This window comes from Bombina bombina, chromosome 3 (assembly GCF_027579735.1).
Source record: "Bombina bombina isolate aBomBom1 chromosome 3, aBomBom1.pri, whole genome shotgun sequence".
In the NCBI taxonomy this organism is placed as follows: Eukaryota; Metazoa; Chordata; class Amphibia; order Anura; family Bombinatoridae; genus Bombina; species Bombina bombina.
In genome coordinates this window covers 1,119,404,783-1,119,412,194 of record NC_069501.1, presented here as the reverse complement: position 1 = coordinate 1,119,412,194, position 7,412 = coordinate 1,119,404,783, and positions in this window count along the sequence as shown.

Genomic DNA, 7,412 nt, shown 5'->3' with positions numbered 1-7,412 from the left:
TAATTTATTGATTTTAGGGGGTCAGAAATTATCAATCCCATAACTAGAGTTATTGCTAGTGGGTAAAAATATGGCTTATTCAATTAATTTATTGATTTTAGGGGTCAGAAATTATCAATCCCATAACTAGAGTTATTGCTAGTGGGTAAAAATATGGCTTATTCAATTAATTTATTGATTTTAGGGGCACTTAGTACAAACTGATCCCATCATAGGGGGAAAAGTGGGGGAAAACCCAAAAACAATATATAGGAAAGCACATAATTTAAAGAGCCTACTAGCTCCCAGTCAATTGAAAAGCATAAAGAAGAAAGACACTCAAAGGAGCCTAGACGGAAATCCTTTAAATGTTTTTTTCCCCTGTTTTAGATGCCGGGCCTGTAAATTTAGTAGTAAACAAAAGATTTTAAAATCAAAAAGTGGAAACTTTACTTTCAAAATAAGAGACACAATTAGATGTCAAGATAAAGGCGTTATTTACGCCATTCAATGTTCATGTAAAAATTTTTACATAGGAGAAACAACCAGAATGCTCCGTGAAAGGATAAGGGAGCACCTCTCTTGCATAGATAGGGGTAACCTTGACCCTTATATCTATCGCCACTTTAGGGAAGTACACAACAACAACCTTAAAGATTTGAAATATTGGGGAATTAAAAAAGTTCACCCCGACTGGAGAGGGGGAAACTGGGAAAATAAACTCCTAAAGGCAGAAGCTGAAATTATATACCTAATGAATACCCTCCAACCTGGAGGCTTGAACTCTGAGATAGACATTTCCCCCTTCTTATAAAAGTCTCTTACAATATGCGAACATTTTCCAGGTTAAATCAGCCACTTATATAGAAAATACTCACATACATTAAATAAGCAATAAAATTTCAATTTACCTTGGGCAAAGATAGAACAAGCCCTATATAAATTCATTTTTCTAGTAATTAAAAAGGAATTTTTATCCCCCTAAAATCAATAAATTAATTGAATAAGCCATATTTTCTCCTGTTAAGTGTAGTCAGTCCACGGGTCATCCATTACTTATGGAATATTTCTCTTCCTAACAGGAAACTGCAAGAGAATTACCCAGCAGAGCTTGCTATATAGCTCCTCCCCTCACCTGTCATACTCAGTCATTCTCTTGCAGCCTAACTAGATAGGAAGCTGTGAGAGATCTGTGGTGTTTTTTAACTTAGTTTATTTCTACAATCAAAAGTTTGTTATTTTTAAATGGCACCGGAGTGTGCTGTTTATTCTCAGGCAGCTTTAGAAGAAGAATCTGCCTGGGTTTTTTTTTTTTCTATGGTCTTAGCAGACGTAACTAAGACCCACTGGCTGTTCTCATCTGAGGAAAAGTGAGGTAACTTCAGAGAAGGGGAATAGCATGCAGGGTCCCCCTGCAACAAATAGGTATGTGCAGTAAATTATTTTCTGAGGAATGGAATTGACTGAGAAAATACTGCTGATGCCATTGTAAAGTAAGTTCAGCCTTAAATGCAGCGATAGCGACTGGTATCAGGCTGATGTGTGTGTGTGTGTGCACTGAATGTATTTTCTAAGGAATGGAATTGACTCTGAAAATACTGTAAATACTGAAATAATGTATGAGCCTTAACTGCAGTAAAAACGACTGGTAGCAGGCTTATTAATAATAATACATAACTTTCAAATGTATGTTTAAAACGTTTTTCTGGCTTGTTAATCGTTTTTTGTGAGGTACTTGGTGATAAAACTTATTGGGGCTTGATTTTTACCACATGGTCATTTTTGTTTTCTGCATAGAAACAGTTTCTGAGCTTCCCCACTGTTGTAATATGAGTGGGAGGGGCCTATTTTAGCGCTTTATTTGCACAGTAAAAATTCAGTCACAATCTGTCTACTTCATCCTCCATGATCCAGATCGTCTCTAGAGAGCTCAGGGGTCTTCAAAATCCATTTTGAGGGAGGTAATCAGTCACAGTAGTCCTGTGACAGTGTATTTGACTGTGAGAAAAACGTTAATTATATAATTGTTATCCGTTTTTGGGTACTAAGGGGTTAATCATCCATTTGCTGGTGGGTGCAATCCTTTGCTAACTTAATACATTTACTGTGAAAATTTGGTTGCTATAACTATTTTTGTTCATTGTTATTTCAACTGTGTCAGTTTTTCTGTGCTTCTTAAAGGCACAGTAACGTTTTTTATATTGCTTGTAAATTAATTTTGAAAAGTATTTCCAAGTTTGCTAGTCTCATTGCTAGTTTGTTTAAACATGTCTGACTTAGATGAATCTCTTTGTTCACTATGTTTAAAGGCCAATGTGGAGCCCAATAGAAATTTGTGTACCAATTGCATTGATGCTACTTTGAATAAAAGTCAATCTTTACATGTAAAGAAATTATCACCAGACGACGAGGGGGAAGTTATGCCGACTAACTCTCCTCACGTGTCAGTACCTGCGCCTCCCGCTCAGGAGGTGCGTGATTTTGTGGCGCCAAGTACATCAGGGAGGCCCTTACAAATCACTTTGCAAGACATGGCTACTGTTATGACAGAAGTATTATCTAAGTTGCCAGATTTAAGAGGCAAGCGCGATAGCTCTGGGTTAAGGATAGAGCGCGCGGATGAGATGAGAGCCATGTCAGATACTGCGTCACAGTTTGCAGAACGTGAGGACGGAGAGCTTCATTCTGTGGGTGATGGATCTGATCCAGGGAGACTGGATTCAGAGATTTCCAATTTTAAATTTAAGCTAGAGAACCTCCGCACATTGCTAGGGGAGGTATTAGCGGCTCTGAATGATTGTAACACGGTTGCAATTCCAGAGAAATTATGTAGGTTGGATAAATACTATGCGGTACCGGTGTATACTGACGTATTTCCTATACCAAAAAGGCTTACAGAGATTATTAGCAAGGAGTGGGATAGACCTGGTGTGCCTTTTACCCCTCCTCCCATATTTAGGAAAATGTTTCCTATTGACGCCACCACACGAGACTTATGGCAGTCGGTCCCTAAGGTGGAGGGATCAGTTTCTACTTTAGCTAAGCGTACCACTATCCCGGTGGAGGACAGTTGTGCCTTTTCAGATCCAATGGATAAAAAATTAGAGGGTTACCTTAAGAAAATGTTTGTTCAACAAGGTTTTATTTTACAGCCCCTTGCATGTATTGCGCCTGTCACTGCTGCGGCAGCATTCTGGTTTGAGTCTCTGGAAGAGGCCATTCGCTCAGCTCCATTGGATGAAATAATGAACAAGCTTAAAACACTTAAGCTAGCTAACGCATTTGTTTCTGATGCCGTTGTGCATTTAACCAAACTTACGGCTAAGAACTCCGGATTCGCCATCCAAGCGCGCAGAGCGCTATGGCTTAAATCCTGGTCAGCTGAAATGACTTCTAAATCTAAATTGCTTAATATTCCTTTCAAAGGGCAGACCTTATTCGGGCCCGGCTTGAAAGAAATTATTGCTGACATTACGGGAGGTAAGGGCCATGCTCTACCTCAGGACAGGGCCAAATCAAAGGCCAAACAGTCTAATTTTCGTGCCTTTCGTAACTTCAAGGCAGGAGCAGCATCAACTTCCTCCACTCCAAAACAGGAAGGAGCTGTTGCTCGTTACAGGCAGGGCTGGAAAGTTAACCAGTCCTGGAACAGGGGCAAGCAGGCCAAGAAACCTGCTGCTGCCCCCAAGACAGCATGAAGAGAGGGCCCCCTATCCGGAAACGGATCTAGTGGGGGGCAGACTTTCTCTCTTCGCCCAGGCTTGGGCAAGAGATGTCCAGGATCCCTGGGCGTTGGAGATCATATCCCAGGGATATCTCCTGGACTTCAAGACTTCTCCTCCACGGGGGAGATTTCATCTTTCAAGATTATCAGCAAACCAAACAAAGAAAGAGGCGTTTCTACGCTGTGTACAAGACCTCTTACTAATGGGGGTAGTCCACCCAGTTCCGCGGATGGAACACGGGCAGGGATTCTATTCAAATCTATTTGTGGTTCCCAAAAAAGAGGGAACCTTCAGACCAATCTTGGACTTAAAAATCCTAAACAAATTTCTAAGAGTTCCATCATTCAAAATGGAGACTATTCGAACCATCCTTCCCATGATCCAAGAGGGTCAGTACATGACCACGGTGGACTTAAAGGATGCCTACCTTCACATACCGATTCACAAGGACCATTACCGGTATTTGAGATTTGCCTTCCTAGACAGGCATTACCAGTTTGTAGCTCTTCCCTTCGGATTAGCTACGGCTCCAAGAATCTTTACAAAAATTCTAGGATCACTTCTGGCGGTACTAAGACCGCGAGGCATAGCGGTGACTCCGTACCTAGACGACATTCTGATACAAGCGTCAAGTTTTCAAACTGCCAAGTCTCATACATAGATAGTTCTGGCATTTCTGAGGTCGCATGGGTGGAAGGTGAACGTGGAAAAGAGTTCTCTATTACCACTTACAAGAGTTCCCTTTCTAGGGACTCTTATAGATTCTGTAGAGATGAAAATTTACCTGACAGAGGCCAGGTTATTAAAACTTCTAAATGCTTGCCGTGTCCTTCACTCCATTCCACACCCGTCAGTAGCTCAGTGCATGGAAGTAATCGGCTTAATGGTAGCGGCAATGGACATAGTACCATTTGCGCGCCTGCATCTCAGACCACTGCAATTGTGCATGCTAAGTCAGTGGAACGGGGATTACTCAGATTTGTCCCCCCTACTAAATCTGGATCAAGAGACCAGAGATTCTCTTCTATGGTGGCTCTCTCGGCCACATCTGTCCAAGGGGATGACCTTTCGCAGGCCAGATTGGACGATTGTAACAACAGACGCCAGCCTTCTAGGCTGGGGAGCAGTCTGGAATTCCCTGAAAGCTCAGGGATTATGGACTCAGGAGGAGAAACTCCTCCCAATAAATATTCTGGAGTTAAGATCAATATTCAATGCTCTCCTAGCTTGGCCTCAGTTAGCAACTCTGAGGTTCATCAGATTTCAGTCGGACAACATCACGACTGTGGCTTATATCAACCATCAAGGGGGAACCAGAAGTTCCCTAGCGATGTTGGAAGTCTCGAAGATAATTCGCTGGGCAGAGTCTCACTCTTGCCACCTGTCAGCGATCTACATCCCAGGCGTGGAGAACTGGGAGGCGGATTTTCTAAGTCGCCAGACTTTTCATCCGGGAGAGTGGGAATTTCATCCGGAGGTCTTTGCTCAACTGGTTCGTCGTTGGGGCAAACCAGATCTGGATCTCATGGCGTCTCGTCAGAACGCTAAGCTTCCTTGTTACGGATCCAGGTCCAGGGACCCGGGAGCGGTGCTGATAGATGCTCTGACAGCCCCTTGGGTCTTCAACATGGCTTATGTGTTTCCACCATTCCCAATGCTTCCTCGTTTGATTGCCAAGATCAAACAGGAGAGAGCTTCGGTGATTCTGATAGCGCCTGCGTGGCCACGCAGGACCTGGTATGCAGACCTAGTGGACATGTCGTCCTGTCCACCGTGGTCTCTGCCTCTGAGACAGGACCTTCTGGTTCAGGGTCCTTTCAAACATCCAAATCTAATTTCTCGACTGCATGGAGATTGAACGCTTGATTCTATCAAAGCGTGGTTTCTCGGAGTCGGTTATTGATACCTTAATACAGGCTAGGAAGCCTGTTACCAGAAAAATTTACCATAAAATATGGCGTAAATATTTACATTGGTGCGAATCCAAGAGTTACTCATGGAGTAAGGTTAGGATTCCTAGGATATTGTCCTTTCTACAAGAGGGTTTAGAAAAGGGCTTATCTACTAGTTCGTTAAAGGGACAGATTTCTGCTCTGTCTATTCTTCTACACAAACGTCTGGCTGAAGTTCCAGACGTTCAGGCTTTCTGTCAAGCTTTAACTAGGATTAAGCCTGTGTTTAAGACTGTTGCTCCGCCGTGGAGCTTAAACTTAGTTCTTAATGTTCTTCAAGGCGTTCCATTTGAACCCCTTCATTCCATTGATATCAAGTTGTTATCTTGGAAAGTTCTGTTTTTGATGGCTATTTCCTCGGCTCAGAGAGTCTCTGAGTTATCTGCCTTACATTGTGATTCTCCTTATCTGATTTTCCATTCAGACAAGGTAGTTCTGCGTAGGGTTCTTACCTAAGGTAGTTACTAACAAGAATATCAATCAAGAGATTGTTGTTCCATCTCTGTGTCCTAACCCTTCTTCAAAGAAGGAACGACTTTTGCATAATCTGGACGTAGTCCGTGCCCTGAAATTCTATTTGCAGGCAACTAAGGATTTTCGTCAAACTTCTTCCCTGTTTGTCGTTTACTCTGGACAGAGGAGAGGTCAAAAGGCTTCGGCTACCTCTCTCTCTTTTTGGCTTCGTAGCATAATACGATTAGCCTATGAGACTGCTGGACAGCAGCCTCCTGAAAGGATTACAGCTCATTCTACTAGAGCTGTGGCTTCCACCTGGGCCTTTAAAAATGAGGCCTCTGTTGACACTTTTGCTTCCTCGGAGGCTGTGTTTGGGAGAAAGGCAGTGGTTCCTTCTGTTAAATGTTCCTGCCTTGTCCCTCCCTTCATCCGTGTACTTTAGCTTTGGTATTGGTATTCCATAAGTAATGGATGACCCGTGGACTGACTACACTTAACAGGAGAAAACATAATTTATGCTTACCTGATAAATTCCTTTCTCCTGTAGTGTAGTCAGTCCACGGCCCGCCCTGTTTTTACGGCAGGTCTAAATTTTAATTAAACTCCAGTCACCACTGTACCCTATGGTTCCTCCTTTCTCGTATGCTTGGTCGAATGACTGAGTATGATAGGTGAGGGGAGAAGCTATATAGCAAGCTCTGCTGGGTAATTCTCTTGCAGTTTCCTGTTAGGAAGAGAAATATTCCATAAGTAATGGATGACCCGTGGACTGACTACACTACAGGAGAAAGGAATTTATCAGGTAAGCATAAATTATGTTTTTACCCACTAGCAATAACTCTAGTTATGGGATTGATAATTTCTGATTTAATTGTACATCCATTTTTAAATTGTTACAAATTTATAAATTGTTGAACTTACTATCCTTTGTTGAAAAGAAATATGTATATATTGTTAATTTTTACCCACTAACAATAATTCTAGATATGGGAATGATGATTCTGATTCTTATATTTTTGTTTCGTCCATTTTTAAATTGTTACAAATTTATAAATTGTTGAACTTACTATCCTTTGTTGAAAAGGAATATGTATATATCGTTAATTTTTACCCAATAACAATAATTCTAGATATGGGAATGAGGATTCTGATTCTTATATTTTTGTTTCGTCCATTTTTAAATTGTTACAAATTTATAAATTGTTGAACTTACTATCCTTTGTTGAAAAGGAATATGTATATATCGTTAATTTTTACCCACTTACAATAATTCTAGATATGGGAATGATAATTCTGATTC